This window comes from Papio anubis, chromosome 5, assembly GCF_008728515.1.
Source record: "Papio anubis isolate 15944 chromosome 5, Panubis1.0, whole genome shotgun sequence".
Classification (NCBI taxonomy): Eukaryota; Metazoa; Chordata; class Mammalia; order Primates; family Cercopithecidae; genus Papio; species Papio anubis.
The window spans coordinates 44266623-44288591 of record NC_044980.1 but is presented as its reverse complement, the minus strand read 5'-3'; the positions used below and the strand labels follow the sequence as shown (position 1 = coordinate 44288591).

The 21969-nt window shown below is 33.9% G+C and overlaps 1 protein-coding gene across 1 annotated transcript in view; it reads left to right on the top strand.

Annotated features, from left to right (window-relative positions):
• HCN1 (hyperpolarization activated cyclic nucleotide gated potassium channel 1) overlaps positions 1-21969 on the top strand; it is a 423498-nt gene that overhangs the window by 384932 nt on the left and 16597 nt on the right. The window lies entirely within an intron of this gene.

The following is a 21969-nucleotide window of genomic DNA, read 5'->3' as shown; positions in this document are numbered from 1 at the left end:
ATGCAACTAAGGTAAAATCTAAGCTGCTTGAGATTTGTGTCTTTAAGAATTTTGGAGATGTCAGCATGTCACTTTGTTGGTTTTGAATGTAAACCTGTATGTGAATTCTGATAAAAGTGTCTATAACAGTGCTTTCACATTTCAGAGTCACAGGCTCAATGTGTGTGATTTACTACTACATTGGTTGAGGTATTATTTCAACCTCTTTATCTAGAACCAAATATTAGGGGCTTAAATCAAATGGAAAGTATGATTTTCTCCTACACAAAAGTTCCAGGAGGGTTGGGAGGCTTTCTCTACAACAGTTTTTGGTGACCTAGATTCCATCCATCCACTAAAATGTTTTGTTTCATTTTTGTCATCTCCACAAGAGGAGCTGATTCCTCTCCGCCATGTTTTGTTATGGCTCATATAATGGGGCAGAAATAATAGAAGAAATAAAAAACTAACAGCTTCCGTTTGATATTCCTACTGCCCAGAAATTGCAAAAATCATTGCTATTCACATATGATTGCCCAGAATTGGTATAGGATCACCTTCAAGCCTAAGGAAGGCTGCAAAATGTAGCCTCTAGTTAGATGGCAATTTACCTTGCTAAAAATTTATGAAAATTTGTATTGTTTCTGTATTAGTTTGTTTGCACACTGCTGATAAAGACGTACCTGAAACTGGGAACAAAAAGAGGTTTAATTGGACTAACAGTTTTACATAGCTGAGGAGGCCTCAGAACCATGGCAGAAGGTAAAAGGTACTTCTTACATGATGGCAGCAAGAGATAATGAGAAAAAAGCAAAAGCAGAAACCCCTGATGAACCCATCAGATCTCATGAGACTTATTCACTATTATGAGAATAGCATGGGGAAGACCGGTCCCTGTGATTCAATTACCTCCCCCTGGGTCCCTCCCATAACATGTGAGAATTCTCAGAGGTATAATTCAAGTTGAGATTTGAATGGGGACACAGCCAAATCATATTAATTTCCAATTTTTTTATTAAAATTATATATATAATACATATATATGTTTCTACACATGTACAAAAAATGCCTAGAAATTGATTTACTGGGTCAAACACTATTTGATCTTATTTTTAGACTTAGACAAATAACACCCAATTGCTTCTTTGATAAGACTGCCTGTTTGCTTTGCCAATTCAGTTTTAGTTTTGTCTTGTGTATTAGTCCATTTTCACACTACTATAAATACCTGAGACTGGATAATTTATAAAGAATAGATATTTAATTATCTCACAGTTCCACATAGCTGGGGGCGGGGCACCTCAGGAAACTTACAATCATGGCAGAAGGTGAAGGAGAGACAAGCAACCGCTTCACAAGCAGCAAGAGAGAGAAAGCGCAGGGGAAACTGCCACTTAAACCATCAGAACTCCTGAGAACTCCCTCACCACCATGAGAACAGCATGGGGGGACCCGCCACCATGATCCATATCCCCTCAGGTCCCTGTCTTAACATATGGGGATTACAATTCGAGATGAAATTTGTCGGGGGGACACAGAGCCAAAACATATTATCTTGTTAATAAAAAAAAGGACACACCCTAATTATCTGCATTTCTATTTGCATTTTTGCTATTTCTGGGAGGCTGAGAAATTTCTTGTTAGAGTTGCTAATTGCTTGGATTTATTTTTTTGTTCCTATTCTTTGCACATGTTTCCACTCTGTTGTTTGCCTTTGTAAATCTAATTTATAAGAATGTTCCAGATATATATTTTATATGATGCAACTATTTTCTCCTAATTTGTTGTTTGTTTCTTAATTTTGTTTATAATATCTGTCATCGTTTTGATTCTCATTATTGTTGATTTAAATCTGCCTATTTTTTTCTTAGGGCATTAAAGATTTTATGTTCTGTAAGTGGATTTTACACACTGCAAAATAATGGAAATGCTTTTCTTATCTTTCTTTCTTTTTTTTTTTTTTAATGATAGGGTCTCCCTCTGTCACCTAGGCTGGAGTGCACTGGCATGATTATGGCTCCACTGCAGGCTCAAGTGATTCTCCCACCTCAGCCTCCCTAGTAGCTGGGACCACAGGCATATGCCTCCATGCCCTGCTTTTCTATTTTTTAATTTTTTGTAGAGAGGGGGTGTCACCATGTTACCCAGGCTGGTCTCTAACTCGTGGGCTCATACAATCTTCCTCCCTTGACCTCCCAAATTTCTGGAATTACAGGCATGGCCACCACACCTGGCTGGAATTGTTTTTCACATTTTTATTTATTTTATTTAGTTTTACTACATTTTTTCAGGACTACTTTGTTATTATAATTTCTTATATTATATTATTATACATATTTTTGTTTTAGTATTAATTTAAAATGTAATTAATACATTTTTGTTTTAGTATTAACCCATCCAAAGTATATTTGTGAGTATAATGTGAAATATTCTGTATTATCCCCATTTGTTCCCCCAAAGAGATAATTTTTCCAAAATCATTGATGAAGGAGTTCATCCTTTCTGCTAACTTTTGAAATGATTCCTTAATAATATGCTGACTTTAAGAAATGTTCCTCATTTACAGCTAAGATATATTTATTAGGAAAATTTTTGAATTTTGGTAAGTGCGTTTTTTGACTGTATCAAAATAACCATGAGGTTATAACCCATTAATCTATTATGACTGAGTGAAACATATTAACTCAAATTAATTAACTTCTTTAAATTCCAGCTCACCAATTAAAGACAATTTTGAAGTTCCATTTTGAAGCTTTCCATTTCTTCCCACTCTTCTTTCTTGTTAAAATGATTCTGTGTTGTCTCATTGGCCTCTTAGCCTTTTGTTCAGGTTATTTTAAGAAAAACGCCGATTAGGAAAAACTATGAATCTAACAGGATCTGCTTTAGAAAGTACAGAGAATTAATGTTTGAATGAAGGGAGAAAAGAAAGAGAGTATTGAAGTTAGATGGGATAAGAAATGAAAGTATACAGTTGATCTTGAAAAACGTGGAGATTAGGTGTACCAACCCCTACTCTGTCAAAAATCTGCATATAGTTTTTGACTCTGCAAAATCTTGACTAATAGCAGCCTACTGTTGGCTGGAAGCCTTACCAATAATATAAATAGTTGATTAAAACATATTTTGTATGCTGTATATATTTGATACTGTATTCTTACAATTAAGTTAGCTAAAGAATATAAAATATTTAAAAATTAATAAGGAAGAGAAAATATATTTACTATTCATCATAATAAATAGATCATCATAATAAATGGGTCATCATCAAGGTCTTCATCCTCATCATTTTTATGTTGAGTCGGATGAGGAAGAGAAGGAAGAGAAGGGGTTACTTTTACTCTCTTGCAGTGGCAGAAGCAAAAGAAAATCCACCTGTAAATGGACTTGCGTAGTTCAAACCTGTGTTAAGTAGTGAACTGTATATGTATAGGCCAGGTTTGGGGATAAATTTGTAGAAGGAAAAGTCTTTGAGTCAATTTCTGGGGATTTGATGAATATGTAGAAGAAACATTTGAAAAGAATTTTTTGAAGTGTTATTATGCACAAAGACGGGATTTGTGAAGTCGACATATGTTTTGTGAATTCAAAGGAGCTTTTAAATACCTTACAGTTAATTTGGTAATATGACTAAGGTTTTATACAAAGACTGGAATATGTTCCTCCCTGGATTTATGTGGGTTAAACTATTAGTACAGTGAATCACATCAATGAATATCCTTATGTTAAACCATAAGATCATTTCTGAGATTAAAACTATTTTTTCTTGATGTATTATTTCTTTAACATAGTGTAGCATCTCCGTCCATGAGTGAGATTGGTCTACATATAATGTTGTTTTTATTGGGGTCATTTTTGTGATCTATTAGATGACTTTGGATATCAGGTTATGCTCACTTCTTAGAAAGAATAATGAAACTTTTTCAAAAAGTATTCTCTGTTTTAGAGAAGTTTAAACATTCTAGGCATTACCTGTTATTTGAAAATTTGATAGGCTTCACAAATAAAGCCACTTGCATTTGATTCCTTGTATTTTATGGTTATTAAAATACTCCGGTTTTCTATTTCTTTAGGAGTAATCATTCAGTTCATCTAATTCAATTGTTCATAATACTGAGTACACATTACTATCTCCTGGGAAGCTTTAAAAAAATTTGATGCCAATGCCAAAAGAGCTACTCTATATTTTCTCATATAATTGAGTGGAGTTGAAATCCAATTACCAGTATGTTGGCAAAAATCCCCAGATGATTCAAAAGAATTTTTAAATTAAAAATAGATAGTTACAGAGACAGAGAGTGAGAGACATGAAGATATTGATATAGATATATGGTTCCCTTTTTACTTTTAAACTTTTATTTCCTTTTTATTACAGGGGGTTTGTATTTACAGAATTATTGCAAAGATCATACAGATAATTCCAATGTAAACACCTTGCATTACTATGGTATGTTGGTCAAAACTAATGAACCAACGTTGATTAACTGTTAAAATACTTAATAAAGTGCATTTTTCATTAAAATTTTTCCAATCTTTACCCAATGTCCTTTTTCTGTTCAGAATCCGATACGTAATACCACCTGACATTTAGCAGTAATGTCTTCTTTGGCTAGTTTTAATCATTAAAGTTTCTTAGAATTTCCTTCTTCTTTAGTAATTTAAAGCACTGGTTAAGGTATCTTGTAGAATGTCCCTCAGTTGGGATTTGTCTGATGCTTTTCTCAAGATTAGATTGGAGTAATTGTTTTGGGGAAGAAAAACAAGACTTAAAGTACCATTCTCATCACATCATATTGAGAGTGCATACTATGAATATATCTTATTGCTGTTGATGTTAACCTTAATCATCTAACTTGAGTTAGGATTTGTAAGTCATCTCCATTGTAAAGTTAATTTTTCTTCCCCTCTCATTCCATACTGTACTCTTTGGAAGATAGTCACCACACACAGCCCACAAGTAAGGAGTGGAGAGTATTATTCCACTTCCTTAAAGACTAAGTATGACATAAATAACTTGAAATCATTCTGAACAGGAAATTTATCTATTCTCTTTCATTATTTATTGATATATACAATCCTTTTTGTATCAGTATGGACACTTGGATATTTATTTTATAATTTGGGTTATAATCCAGTACTACTTTATTAATTCTGTTGCTCAGATTGTTTCATCTTTGGCTATTGGAATCTCTTTCAATTAGCCCCTGTGTCCCTTTGTCCTTATTATTGTGGGTAAACTTTTTCTTATTTCCTGTCACCACAATATGCTCCTGGCTCATCCTGAATAGTTCCTATCAGTCTAAAATTATTCATTTCTTCAAAGAGCCTTGGATTCTATAATTGGAGAATGGTAATTGAAATAAAGATCTGGAAAGCCCTGAGTTGGTGCAGGGTATCACATGGTGAGGGAGCTGAGAGTGCTCATGTGGAAGACCAAGTTCTTCTTTCTCTTTTTATAAAGCTACCAGTTACCCCTGATTATAAATCATTCATAAAGGCAGAGCCCTCATGATCCAGTCAACTCGTAAAGACTTCACCTCTCAATATTGCCATATTGGGTATTAAATTTCAAGGAGTTTTGAAGGTGACACATATTCATACCACAGCAACATCTTTCCCCTAATCTTGATTTTGGGAGAAAGCATCCACCTGTTACCATTAAATATGATGCTAACTGAACAGATTTTTGTTTGTTTGTTTGTTTGTTTTTCAGATGTTCTTAATCATATTGGGAAAGTTATCCTTTATTCCAACTTTTCTAAGAGTTTTTTTTTTTTTTTAATCATGAATGAATGTTGGGTATTGTCAAATGTGTGTTTTTCTATGCCAAGTCTGTGATCATATGTTTTTTCTTCTCTAGTCTGTCAATGTGGTGAATTGTTTTGATTGATTTTAATTTTAAGTGTTGAACCAGCCTTGCATGCCTAATATAACTTTTATTTCATCAAAATGTGTAAAATGTATTGGATTTGATTTGCTAATATTTTGGTCATGATTTTGTCTCTGTCTTTCTAAGATATAATATTCTGTGCATTTTTATTCATGTAATGTGCTTTCTGATTTTTGTATTTGGCTGATTCTCACTTCATAGAATAGATTAGAAGGTGCTCCTTCTTCTTCTATTTTCTGGAAAAGATTGTGGAGAATTAATATCATTTCTTCCTTAAAATTTTGGTAGAATTTACTGGTGACAACTTTTAGGCCTGGTGATTTATTTTTTGCAAGGTCATAGAATAATTTATCCAATTCCTTGTGGATATAAAGTTATTTATGTTATATGGTTCTCATTATGTGAATTTTGTTAGTTTGTACTTTCCAGGAATTGCTCCACTGCATCTACTGATTTATTTGTAGTATGCTTTGATCTTTCTTTTAGTGTCCCCAAGATCAATAGTGATGACCCCTTTTCATTTTTGATGTTCATAATGTTTACTTTCTTTTTTCTTGGTCAGTCTTCCTAGAGAATCTTAAAAATATATATATTTTCCAAGAGGTAGAGTTGCATTTCATTGATTTTCTCTATTGTTTCCTGTTTTCATTTTTATTGATTTCTATCATAATTTTCATGGTATTCTTAGTTTTTGGGCTTTGAGCTTAAATTGCATTCCTTAGTCTATTTTGCTAAGATGGAAGCTTAGAATATTGATTTTTCAATCTTTCTTCTGTTCTAATATATTTGTTTAATAATATGTAGTATAAATTCCTCTCTAAGAACTTCATTTTCTACCTCCTGCAAACTTGGTGTCATATTTTAATTTTCGTTAGTTTTTTTTTTTAATATTATCTGAGACTTTTTCCTTGTCTCATATGGTTTTTAAGTGTGTTAAATATATAGGGATTTTCTGTCTTTCTGTTGTTGGTTTCTAGTTTAGTTCATTGTGACCTGAAAATTTACCTTGTATGATTCTCACTATTTTCTGTTTGCTGAGATGTGTTTTATGGCCCTAAGTCTTGATAAATGTTCCATGTAAAATTAGAAAAATAATATTCTTCCATTGTTATTTATTTAACCAAACTCACTTGAGTAAGAAATTATGTGAAATACTATTTTGTTTCCATTCAGAGCTTTTAGCCTCATTCATATTTTCACTATGATGACATGGGGTGGCTATTGGTGGACCTCAAGGGTACCAGAAGCACAAATCTTTTATGGACAGTTTATGGAAAAAAATAAGTTTACATTACTTTCAATATCAACATGCAGTTTTAGACATCAAAGAAGATAATGCAAGGCAGTTAAAATCTAATAGCATGTACTTATTTAATAAGCTATACATATTATACAATCCCTACCTATTTCATTATCTAATATGAAATCTTGAGATCAATAATGCCAAATTTTATATTATACTAGTTTTATATTTGTATAAATTGAGCATGACAAGTTCATAGTATTGTTAAGCAGAAGAACCGGAGGTAGGCTGAGGAATGCTCTTTTCCCTCTTCTAATATGTCTAACTAAATAAACATAATCAGTTCACAAAACATTAAACCTCAATAAAATGGAGGGCAGAAGAGTAAACTAAGGAGATTTATTTAAAGAAAGATCATATGCAAACGTTTTGAATTCTGTGCATAACTTGATTTATGTCTACAATAATGAAGGAGTATGTTTCTACATCAGTATAATTTTTTAACTACAGAAAATTTGTTTTACTTTTTGGTGAGGCATGTGGCTCACACACCACCTTATCCTGTATTCTTAGCAGAGGTCTTACGTAGTGTAGTAGCAGAAAAAGTATGAGGAAATGAACCAAAAATAAGTGTGAGACACATTCATAAGGCCTGGGGATAGAGCAGTGAGCAAAAAATACCATGCCACTCCTACTCATGGAACTTATATTTTAATGGGTGGTTGTATTTTACAAAGAAGAATTTAATAAAGAAACCTGGGAATTACTAAAAATAATAAGCCACATTATAAAATGGTGACAGCCATATTGGAATTACAGTCCAGGCATGTGGATTACCTGGGAGTCCTAGGCTTCCCATTGAGAGTGATGGTGAATGGGCATAAAGAGCTCGAGGAAATTTGTCTACATAGCTTGGGCCAGATGGATGGCGAGTAAGTGTTGGGGTTGTGGTGAGTGTTGGGGTGCTCAAGGAGTGATGGTTTTGATTGTAGCAAAAGGAGTGTCTGGGCTCCTGCTTAACTCCTCCTTTGAGTTAGGTTTTATAGTCTCATCATCCTCTTTTTAAATATCAGAAAAATGAGTCTCAAAGCAGTTAAACAAGCTGGTCAAGGCCATGGACTTGAGCAGGGACAAACCCAGGTTTCAAACTCAGTTTGTTTCTGAACCTGAAGCCTGTGTTCTTTCCAGAATACCTAACTGCCTCTTAAGAGGGGAATGATTATTCTCCATGATATCACTTCAAATCTATCCATGAACCTTTTATTTAATTTCCATGAATTCACTAAACTCTTTTGTAAGTCTATTCATATGTTCTCTCTGACCATTCTATTAAGGTAATCATATCATACTGTAAATATATTATCCACTAAGTAAAATGCCATTAACAAACTTCATTAAAATGTCAAATAATATATCTTTGTACCAATACTTTATGATTTTAAAGAATAGTTTGTTGTTCTGATATAATTTATTTGATTATTGTTAATATCTCCTTTACTAGTTCACCTCTTAATAATCATTTATCTTTCCACACCAAAGTGTTCTAATTGATTCAGTCTCTTGACTTTCTTTCTTTCAAAATGTCTGTCTCATAAGTTCTTTTTATGGAATGATAATGTGAAACAAACCTATGAGAAAGGAAATATTTCTCATGACTCCTGTTAAATGCTGCTTTAATAATGGCCATTTTGCTGGCTGTGAAGAGACTGGCAGATACTTTACACAGTTAATATGTGTATTTAGGATTTTTATGACCAAAATACATTTGGGCAGATAATGATCATTTGACATTTTTAAATTTAGAGACACCAATTTGAAAAACCCACAGGCAATTCCAGTCACGGTGACTATTCATTAACTCTAAGAGGACTGAAGCATCTGCCAATCTGCAGTTTGCAATTTACTCCACTTCTAGTACATTATATTTGTTTAAGCTCATGCTGGTTTTCTAGAAGGCATAAGGAATCTGTTGATAATTAATCAAATTAACAATTTGATTAGCTCAATTTTTTCTGTTACATTTATGAGCAGCAGTAGGAAAGAACAATTAATCTTTTTATGAATTTTTTTATTTATTTTTCTTTTGCTTTCTCATTTGTTATCCTCTTAGATGAGGCTAAATGAAATAATTGTTTCCATGCTGGTAAGGCAACTCTGTCAGATCTTTTCTTTTCTTGTCAGGTCAATAGACAAATGTATACATAAAATAATTTCAAATAATATTTGATGCTATGAAAAAATAATAAAGCAAGTTAATAAAAGAATAGTTTGGGCAGAAAGCTTAATGAAAAGGGACAGCACTGGGTGTGGTGGCTTATGCCTGTAATTCCAGCACTTTGGGATACAAAGGCTGAAGGATCACTTGAGTCCAGGTGTTCAAGACAAGCCTGAGCAACATAGTGAGTCCCTGTCTCTACAAAAAATCAAAAAGTAACTGGATGTGGTGGCACACAAATCTACTTGGGAGGCCTGAAGTGGGAGGATCCCTTGAGGTGGAGGTTGCAATGAGCCAAGACTGTACCATTGCACTCCAGCCTGGGCAACAGAGTGCAAACCTGTCTCAAAATATAAATAAAATAAAAAAGAGGGAAAGCTAGTCATATAACAATCTGAGAGAGAAACATTATCAGCATGGCGAATAACAAGTGCAAAGCTCCTGATGTGAAAACAGAGGTGGTAAGTTCCAAGAGCAGAAGGATGCCAGCTTTGCTAGACCAGAGAGAGAGGTTAAAAGATTTATAAAAGATGAGCTCAGAGTGTTGTCCAGAAAACAGAACAGGTGGGCATACACAGAACATGATATATTTATAAGGTGGTCATCTTAGTGACAGACCAAGAACTCTAACTTAGTTCATGTGGGAAGGTAGCGAACAGTGAATAAGAAGTAGAGTTAATAAAGTACAGTTCCATATGAGAGAGAAAAGATATTGGAGGTGGAGAAGTAGAATAAAGTGAGGTGGAAATACAAGAAATGATCTGAATAGAGGTTTTGGAATTAGTTAAGCTATTGATGATAATGAAGTCTAAGATATGACCATTGAAATCGTGGCCGAAAAAGAATTAAAATATGAAAGATGATGATAGTGAGAAAATCAAATAATACTTAGGCCATTGTGTTGTATGAAGCATTTTCAAGGTTTCTGATGGACACAATGATTATACGTCTATATTATTATAACAAGAATAATCTGTATTTCAGTGAAAGACATTTGAAACTAAATTAAAGCTGTACTTTTAAGATTATTTTTTCTTTCAAATATTATTTATACTCATTTTCTTATTTTCTCATAATCTCTTTTGTTTCTTCATGATTATTTGCAGCATTTATATAAAAGATATATGGAAACTATGAGACTATAACATTCCCATTATACTGCAGACTTGTAGAAGATCATGTTATGTTTCTGTTTGTATCTGCACCCTCAGCATAATCACTAACACATGATTTTTACTGAATAAATATTGGTGGCATTGGATCTACTTTTGGAGCCACCTTTAATTGAATAAGTTTTTATAACATTAAATTAATTACCAAACTTTTCTCCTAATAAATGGTGTCTTTTTTGTTCTATAATTTTTTAAACATAAAAGTGTCTATTTCTTTTTGTTTTCCCTACAAATTCTTAACAGAAGTCGTAAATGTAAACCAAATAATTAGACTTAGTATTCAGTCGTATCTTACTTAATACTTGTTAAGAACTGAATGTTTTTGTCCCCTACAATTCATATGTTGAAACTGTAGTCCCAAATGTGATGACATTGGAGGTCGAGTCTCTGGAAGGTAATTAGGTCATGAGGATGGAGCCCTCATAAATAGGATTAGTGCCCTGTATTTGTCCATTCTCACATTGCCAATAAAGACATACCTGAGACTAGGTAATTTATAAACAAAGAGAGGTTTAATGGACTCACAGTTCCACATGGCTGGGGAGTCCTCAAAATCATGGTGGAAGGCAAAGGAGAAACAGGGGCATGTCTTACATGGGGCAGTCAAGAGAGCATGTGCAGGGGAATTGCCCTTTATAAAACCATCAGATCTCATGAGAGTTATTCACTATCACAAGAACAGTGCAGGAAAAGCTGCCTCCGTGATTCCTCCCACCAGGTCCCTCCCACAGGACATGGGAATTATGGGAGCTACAATTCAAGATGAGATTTGGGTGGGGACAGAGCCAAACCATATCATGCCCCAATATAAAGAGGCAGAGAACCAGTCAACTTCTTTTCTACCATGAGAGAATACAAACAGGGCAGTATGTAACCTAGAAGAGGGCCCTCATCAGAACCTGACCATGCTGGCATCCTGATCTTGAATTTCAAGGCTCCAGAACTGTAAGAATACATTTCTGTTGTCCATAAACCACCTACTCTATAGTAATTTGTTACTACATTTTAAATGGACTAATAAAGTGCTGAATAGAAGAGCAAGATTCCTTTGACATCACTTCTTTATCTGTCCCTGTATATCTGCTCTCCAGCTTCCCGTTTGACCTTTGAGTCTCACTACAACTTTGCTGAGTAAGATGTTCTTGCCCTGCTTCAGCAGATCTATTCATCCTCTGCCATACTCTGGTGTGATTAATGAACTAACATTAATAAAGTACTTTGAGTTCCTTGGATAAAGTTGTGCAAACTATTATTCTGTTGTGTTACTTTCTTTACAGATTATTATAATGCTCCATTGTATTTGTGGAGTCTAGGAGAAAAAAGTGACATAAATGTCTCTGAGAAGGCACACTTCAACAGACTATGCAAGTACAACTGCATGAAAGCAACTAGGGTTCAAAATTTTATTTTTAATATACTTTCATTCTCCACTTACCTTTTTTATTCTGTATTCTCAGCCCAGAGTAAAGTAAGGTGAAGTAATACCATCTTTCTGTATGAACAATAAGTTTTACATTCTGAGGCATTAAGTATACATTTGGAAACAATTTAAAAAATTTTCAGTTTCTAAGTCATATTTTTATCCCAAAGAATAGTTAATATATCCATAGGAAAGATAATGGGCTTTTTATCATTGTGAGGTATTTAGGTTTAAATATTCTTAAGGTTATATTGTATAAATGCCCCCCAAAAATACAGTTTATGAGTAAAGGACTGATCTTAGGAATCTGCTATGTGAACAAGTTGATTTGGAAGGCAATGATGTCCTGCAGTTACTTCCTGTGCTTCATTGCTGGTGGACAGATGGCTGGTTTCTCACTGTGTTCTCATTTCAACTGTATCTCTAGCTTGCTCCTTCCCATGTGGCCTTCCCCCTGTGCTAATAACAGAAGCTTTTTATTCTATGCCCAGGTTTTTCTTACTCTTAAATTTAGACCCTCCCTTCAATTCCAAAGTTCCAAATTGCTAAAATTGTGCAACGGTACCAGGATTCTCTCTACTAAACTATGCATCACATGCAGCTTACAAGTTATGTCTGGGGAACCGAAGCATGATTTAATGCCTGATTCTTTCTTTCTCATAATATTGCAAATTAAATTACCAAATTATGTATTTACAATCAAAACTATAAAAGGATTAGGAGGCAGCATGATGTGGCAGTGTGCTCAACATCCACAGAGCCAGGATCTAGTTTCCTTTCTGTAGATGGGACCTAACATGTAATAGCGAGGAGCTCAGAATTATCATGTGTAAAATGAGATTATTAAGACAGACACTTTCAACAGCCCCTTTCAGACCAATGATTCTGTTGGAATGGAACTCTTGAAGGGTGTATTCTTTTTGCCAGGTTGTTTGGCATTAAACATCCAAAATGTCTTCTTGCCTATTCTAGAGTTCACAGTATTTTTAAAGAAAGGCTGCATTTCATTTGTAGTATTATCACTGTGAGTGTTTTCAAGGCAATTTAAAAAGAAATGGAGGTAGGTGAGATTTGTGATGATTCATGCTCTGGTGGTTAAAAAATAACTACCACTGTTTTTCATGGATAGTGAAGAAAAGTAGAAATTGTCAGACCTTGGGCTGTGAAGCTCCTTGAAATGTGGTGGGAGATGAGAGGATACTGGTTAAGAGTGTAAGTTATGAAGCTGCACCCTGAGATGCTGTTGGACCTTGGGAAAGCCACAGATCTTCCCCAAGAATATTTCCAAATCTGTAAAACTGAAATAGTGGTAATTCCTACCTCACTAGGTTTGCTTAGAGGATGAAATGATTCAATATTTCTAAAATACTTAGAACAGTACCTGGCACAGTTTGTGCCATGATGTTAGGCATTAACGTAAGCGAAAGGGCCAGTGTACTATAAAGCAGTAGACACACGTAAAAGACAGTACTGGGGCATTATTGATTCAGGGCTCATGTCAAGTGAATCAACACTGGAAGTCTAATTGTCAATTTGTATTTCTCCTGACTCTATGTTAATCTTAATCCTATAGCAAAGAAAATGACTCTATATCAATGTGTGTGTGTCAGAGGGTGGGGAAGTAGAGGTGAAATAATTAATCATGACAACTTTTTCAAACTAGAGATAACCTCAACTCTGAAAATTCTAATTTCCTCACTATAAGCAAAATTGAACTATGAGCACACACATAAGAAATCTTACTCTAGGATTTAGTAAAGTCCAAATTCTTCAAACAACTAGTTCTTAATGTGCCAGGCATTGTACTAAGTAATTCCATGTATATTATATAACTCAGTTATATTAAAATAACTACAAGAATATATAATCTCTATCATTTTTGGTATGTTTTTCATATGCTTTACAAGTAAAGTGGAAGGCATATATTTGTCAAACACTAAATTATTCATAAACATTTTTGTAAATTTAGAATTAGAGGGAGCTTATTCATTATCTAATCCTCTTATACAAATGAGGAGCCTGAGAAATTCATGAGCCTAGAGGTTGGTGTGACAGGGCTGGGACTGTCACTCACAGGTAACTGCTTTTCCTACAGTAACAGGTAAATTTTCTGAACATTGTTACCAATAATGTTAGTCTGTAACATTTCAGAAAATAAGGATTCTTCCCACTTCTATTGTATTATAAAACACATCACACACACACACACACACACACACACAGGCACACACACACATGCATACCTTCTAGCCTATTGCTAAATAGTAAGAATTTACTAATTCTAAGCATGCTTCAATTAAGTATGACTGTTCTGACCTATCTATTATCCATGGAGACACTTCTCCGTGGCTGAATTTACTTAGATGGGAAGAATAAAATTGCCAGTCAGAACAGTTCAGCAAAAAAATAATAAAGTGGAAAACGTTTAGTCACTTTAAATTGTATTTCATCACTAATTTTTCAGTGTCTATTAAACTTACCTTATTGGGATGTCCTTTGCAAATTTAAAATGTCAGAAATAATTTTAAAAATGTCTTTGTACCTCATACCATATGTTACAAGAGAAACACATCAACAACATCTTAATGTGTTAATGGTATGCAACAAGTAGTTCCCTTTGCTTGGGTATGTGATTGTACCCCAAAGAAATGAATAGAGTCTCAAAAGATGTGTCTAATATTTTCAGTACTAACAAGTCAGTTGATAGTCACTCACAATAATACAGTCATATTGGACATGAGTGAGAAAGATGAAGACTAAAACACATCAGACACTTCATTAGAAGTAGCCTTTAAAATCTTAATTGCATTCATTTTACAATGCAGTGTATTAATTCAGTACATATTTATCCTCTTATTGTAAAGATTCAAAATATGTTAAAAGTTCTTATTTTCTTGAAGTTTATAGGATATTTGTTACTACAGAGCAATCATCAATGCTTCCTGCCTCAAGAAACTAGAAATTTTTTGTCTAATACTTCTTAAATACTGAAATCATTTTTACATAGTAATATTCACATTGTGCATGTACTATTATAACCTGGAGAACAGAAGGGATATAATGTTTGCACTTATAATTTCTAATAAGGTATATATTTTTTAAACCATGTAAGTAGGTAAAGATAACATTATGATCATTATTAATTTGCCACTGAGAGAAGACACAAAATAATACTGCCATATCTTGTCTCCTATATCTGTCCCCTTTTTCCTATATAATGAGAAGGAGAATTATCTAAATAAAAATTAATTTCCAGTTTCTGAGAATCTTAGAACCATAGGTTTTTTTAGTTCCTTAACTATGAAGTTCTTTAAAAACTTAAATTTTCCTTTTGTGTATCTCCCCAAACTCTAAAGAAGGTTTATCAGAGAAGATGAGGAACGGATGGCAAACATCTGATGATTTGTTTATTAGATAATCATAAGGTGCTGCAGAACAAATCCTAAATCATTTCTGAATCATTCATGTGTCACAGTTACCATGTTTTTCTATAAATGTAGACCTCTACTTCCTCCATTTCTGCTGGAGGATATGGATGGTTTTAGAAAATAAAACAAAATTCAACATTCCTGCCAGCATTAGTCAATTAAGAGCATCTTTAAGTCAAGACTTTTTTTCATTCAAATCATGAAGAGGACAGAAACTGGTGGTGATTGATCTTGGCTACATTTTTCAGATAACAATCTTGAAATTTTTCTCAGGGACCATGAAAATGAGTAAGATGTCAAAATATAAATACCTTTAATAACTCAGGGCTGAAAATAGTAAAAAATGTTTAAGCAAAATACCCTTCCAAATGAGATGTATTGCTTTGAAAGTGTCTAAGTCTATAGGACCCCAGAAATACCTAAGAATAAACCTAATTCCTACCAGCTTCCAAGTGAGAAGTCTATAATGATATAAAAAGAGTGAAAATGAGAAAAGAAATGGCAGCAGAAGATGTGAAATTGTATTTCCAGCCCAGAGGATAACATTTTAGAAAGATATTTTGGATTTATTGTTCAATTCTTTGCATTAACTATGTGCATTGGCCCACTTGTGCCTAAACAAAATGTTCAAGGCCCTAAGAGTACCCACCTCACTTCTGAGCTGAGTTGTAAAAATTGAACAGTATTGTGTCAAGGAAAAGTTGAGATGGAGATGCCAAATTGAAGGAAAGTGTGACCTGTTTTAAAGAAAGAAATTGTATGGAGCTACTTCTACTCCTTCACCTCAGGAAACTCATTTCTGATGATCTGGAATCTCTCCAGCTCATTCCAAAGTGAAGCATCACCCTAATATGGACTTAGAAAAGTGATTTTAAAGTAGCATTTCCCCCACCATTATGAAATAGAAACTTGAGGAAGTTCCACTTAGAGTTTAATAGACTTAGTATTGACCTACATTTTTTTTCCACTTTAAATAGACCCATCTCTCTTATGATGTGTAGGAAGGAGGAAGAAACATATAGAAAAGGGAAATAAATCTCTTGTCCATATCTCCACATTAATGACTGTGACTTCAAATGGTTCTCAGACTTAACAGTTTGATTTGAAGGTCTCTCCTCTTCTGTAAAAAGAAACTGCCATATGGTCTACGTTGTGGTCTTAACATTTACACAACAATTTATTATGCCTGGTTCATAATGAAATACCAGCTCCCGGCTGGGAAATTAAAGCAGTATTCAGCTCCTCTCAGCAAGAAGGCTACAGTTTGATATATTCTATAAACTGGATTCTGCAGTAGCCAAGGGAAAGAGGATTGACATAGTTAGAAAACACAGTTGGACTTGTTAAAACAAGCGTTTCAGTGCACAGATGCTAAGTCTCCTTGGAGTTATGCATTGGATCACTTTGCTCCTGTTTAGCTATTAACTAAATATATTTTTGTTTTATTTCCTCTTAATTTTCATCTTTACTGCAGTTTATATAAATGCAATCATTTACCTCTAAGATATTTCAAAAATGTTTTTTAGGAAAGAAAGGGGTTACAGGGTATTAAAATATTCTCCATTTTCAATGAGTGCCATTTTTTTAAACTTTTATTTTCTTTCAGGGGTACCTGTGCAGGTTTGTTACATAGGTAAATTCATGTCATGGGAGTTGGTTGTGCATATTATTTCATCACCCAGGTACCAAGCTTAATACCCAATTGTTATCCTTTCTGCTCCTCTCCCCTACCCTCCATCCTTAAGTAGACCCCAGTATCTGTTCCCTTCTTTGTGTTCATGTGTTCTCATCATTTAGCTTCCATTTATAAGTGATAACATGCCGTATTTGGTTTTCTGTTCCTGCATTAGTTTGCTCAGGATAATAGCCCCCAGCTCCATCCATGTTCCCACAAAAGACATGGTCTCATTCATTTATATGGCTGCATAGTATTCTATGATGTCTGTGTACCACGTTTTCTTTATCCAATCTGTCATTGATAGGAATTTAAGTTGATTCCACATTTTTACTATTGTGAATAGTGCTGCAAACAACATACGCATGCATGTGTCTTTATAGTAGAATGATTTATATTCCTCTGGGTGTATACACAGTAATGGGATAGCTGGACCCAATGGTAGTTCTGTTTTTAGCTCATTGAGGAATGACTGTACTGCTTTCCACAATGGTTGAACTAATTTACACTCCGACCAACAGTGTGTATAAGTGTTTCCTTTTCTCCGCAACCTCACCTGCATCAGTTATTTTTTTACTTTTTAATGATAGCCATTCTGACTGGTGTGAGATGGTATCTCATTATGGTTTTGATTTGTATTTCTCTAATGATCAATGATATTGAGCTTTTTTCATATGATTGTTGGCCACATGTATGTCTTCTTTGGAGAAGTGTCTGTTCTTGTCCTTTGCCCACTTTTTAATGGTGTTGTTTGTTTTTCTCTTGTAAATTTGTTTAAGTTCCTTATAGGTGCTGGATATTAGACCTTTGTCAGATATACAGTTTGCAAAAATTTTCTCCCGTTCTGTAGTTTGTCTTTTTACTCTGTTGATAGTTTATTTTGCTGTGCAGAAGCTCCTAAGTTTAATTAGATCCCATTTGTCAATTTTTGTTTTTGTTGTAATTGCTTTTGGCATCTTTGTCATGAAATCTTTGCCCATTCGTATATCAAGAATAGTATTTCATAGGTTTGTTTCCAAAGTATAATATAGATTAAAGATAGAAAATGCTTTTCATTTTATACTATTCTCTTTAATAATCTCTGAATATGCTATCAAAAGTATATTTTCATCTTCATCCATGGCAATGTTCATCATAAATTAACATTCATTTGGGGAAAGTGGGAATTTTCTTAGGTCCAGTTCAGATATGGAGGATGCAGTACAAGTTTGTAATTACCTTTACAAAGCTTAATTTTATTTTTATTATTGATGATTTAAAAGATTACAGGTTAAGTGAAGTGATTAAAAAATAGACAAATGTGTCAACTCAACTAATATTTGATTTAGATCAGTAAATGATGATATTTGAGTATGTAGAGGACCTTAAGAATAGGGTTTCTGTAAAGAGAAATCCACACTACACACTGAAGAAAAGAATGACCAAGAGCTTTACTGGAGCTGATTGAAAGAATTACTAGTGAGACCTGTGAGTTATGTTTCCCATAACACAGAATGAAGCAAGTAGCTAGAACTAAGTAGATGCTTGCTGAATTGAAATGGAGCATTTGAGATTGTAATTAGAGACGGTACCAGTTGGAAACATGAAATCGGACCAGGTTATGGGAGGTTTTGAAAGCCAGATTAAGGAATTTGAAATTTATTCCACTGACAGTATCATCCAAATGTGAATTGTCAGGAGAAACTAACTCAAGTTTGGGGAAGAATTGTCTTTACCTTGGCTAGGAAAACTAATGTACTATATCTAGCTAGACAGTAAGTTAAAGAATGATTGTTTTTATGACCCAAACTTTCTTTACACTAAATCCACTCACTACACATAATTTGAATTAATACTTCTCAATGTATTTTCAAGATATTGTGTGGCAACACTCTACTCAAGATAACATATAAGAAAGCCAATAACAACAACATGTTTTACATTGATATCGGGAAAACAATTTTTAAAGCCCATTTCTTTTACACATGGAGCACAAATAAAACAATGTTGTCAATGTAACTACAAAGTAACTTTCAATGCTTTACTAAGTGATGTTCTAAAGAAATATTGAAGGAATTTCCGTTAAATTTATATACATATCATTATATGGTGAAAAATATATTGTAGAATTTTTTAATGACATATGATAGTCCTATGTGACAGTACTGGACATATTTTTTCAGTTTTCTCTACCAAACTAAATAATCTATGTGCTTTTATACCAGTGTAAAAGTCAATAAAATTTAAACATATAGCTCAATATGAAAGAATATCTTTGTATGTGAATCTTTTAACATTCCCCTAAACATATACTATAGCTAGCCAAAAAGAAGAGCTCTTGGCAGGGCTCAGTGGCTCATGCCTGTAATCCCAACACTTTGGGAGGCTGAGGCAGGCAGATCATGAGGGCAGGAGATCAAGACCATCCTGACAAACATGGTGAAACCCCGTCTCTACTAAAATACAAAAAAAAAAAAAAGTAGCCGGGCATGGTGGCACGCACGTGTAGTCCCAGCTGCTCAGGAGGCTGAGACAGGAGAATTGTTTGAACCCAGGAGGCAGAGGTTACAGTGAGACGAGATCATGCCACTGCACTCCAGCCTGGCGACAGAGTGAGACTCCGTCTCCAAAAAAAAAAAAAAAAAAAAAAAAAAAAAAAAAAAAAAAAGAAGAGCTCTTGTATATTTTTTGTCTGTATGCTCTCAAATACTTTTTTGCCTACACATATGTATTAGTCTGTTCTTGCCTTCCTATAAGAAACTTCCTGAGACTGGGTAATTTATGAGGAAAAGAAATTTAATTGATTCAAAGTTCTGATGGCTATACAGGAAGCATGGCTGGGGAGGCCTCAGAAAACTTATAACATGGTGAAAGGCGAAGAGGAAATAGGCACATACTATACATGGTGGAGCAGGAGAAAGAGAGAGAAGGGGGAAGTAACACACACAAGCAGAAGTCTTGAGTACTCACTCATTACCACAACAGCAAGGGGGAAATCTGCCCCCATGCTCCCACCAGTCCCCTCCTTCAACACTGAGGATTACATTTCCACATGAGATTTGGTTGGGGACACAGAGCCAAACCATATCAACATACTAACAAAAATCTCCAACTGAATCAAACTTTCTCTGTCATAAACAATTTGCACATGATACTATTTATTAACAATAATTTAAATTTTATTTTTCCTTTTTTTTTTTTTTTTTGCATCTGAATCTAAATGCCACAGATTCTTTAGCAGAAATCTATTTTATCCTGGTTAATTAAACTAGTAAACCAACTGGAGTTACCTGACACTTGAATGGAAAAGTAAAATAGATGGAATTTTTGAATAGTATTTTAAATGTGTTTAAATAGCTATCTCTCATGAACAAAGTGATTAGCATTTGTTTTACAATGTTCCAAGAAGATTATCCAAAAAAAAACTGCATAATTAAAGCAAATGTCCCAAAGAGTTTATTTATAGATGCTTTGATATCTAAAACATAATTTTAAACTTCTGTTGTAAAGATGATCCAAAATTGTACAAAGACACAAAGCACTAGCATGTTTGGCACCTTAGATTATTAGAGCAGGGTTTATGAAGATAGGAGGCCAAAAATATGTCCTCATGAGCACTCCTGTCAGTCCTTATTGTGGTACTTTCAGTGTGAGGAGTTTGCTATTGGCTTAGAGTAGATTGAGGCCAGGGAGATGAAGCTAAACATTTTACAATGCACGGGACAACTCCAGACACCAAAAAATTATCTGGCCCAAAATGTCAGTAGGGCTGAGGTTGAGAAGCCCTAGTCTAGAAAGTCTCATTCAGTTTTATTTATTGGAACACAAGTGGAGAAATTAATAATAGTCAAATAGCATTCAGATCATTTCTCTTGGCATTTATTTTGTTTTTCCTCTGAGATTCTTTCAAGTCTTCCTTCATTCTCACTTGATCTCCGAAATTCCAGTTGTCTTTCATCTTTCTGTTTAGGATTTTGCTAATGATAGTGATGATGATGCAAAATAGTAAGTAAAGATACAGCTTGATAAATCAATATTCTGGGACTAGAATATTTTAGTTATATTTTGCTAGTGCTCAACAACAGCAAAATTATTTTTTGTTTTTAGTTGATGCTTTAAAAATTGGCTAGTATTCCTTCTTGAAATACATGAGTAGAATTTTCTTGTCCTGATACAGTATTATAATAAATTGCATATATTTCATGTTTCAAAGCTTAGTTTTAATTATTTTAAGTGTTATAGGTTCTAGAGGACATTTTTGTTTAGACTCCTCAGGAAAGTGAGGGAGTTGAGACACGACCTGCAGATAACTTCTTTACAAAATGTATGCCTGCTTAAAAATGTTAACACCAGCTAAATATTTGACAATGTTAAGAAATTACTATTAATTTTAGGGGTGTTATAGTGATATATTATTTTAAGAATATATTTTAGTGATGCATACTGAAATTTTATCTTTGAAATAATGTCTGCAATTTTTCTCAAAATAATTAGGTGGAAATGTATGAGGTACCAGTGAAACAAGCTATCAGTTGATGATTGTTTAATCTGTGCAATGAACATATGAGAGTTTATTACGGTATTATGTTACACTATTTTACTAATTCATTAGACATACTGTACTAGTATTCTAGTAATATAGTATATTGTTATTTTATGTGTTTACAATTTTCTGCAATAAAATCATTAACAAAAATATAGGAAAAATATGCCTTTTTGTAGCTTTTATCTTTGTGGAAAGTCATTTATCATCCTTACCCTTCTCAAATATGGAAATAAAATACTGACTTTTTGAATTTCTGGTTATGTGAGGCTTCTTTGAACATGGTTTCAATAGGATGTATCACACTTCAGTTAAGCTTTGAAACAATGAGTGGGTGTCTTTTCTCCTGAATGAAAGCCAGACCCCTCACTGGGTGGATTTCCTGGTGTCCTTTTTATCATATTGACCAAATGAGTCAGAGAAAA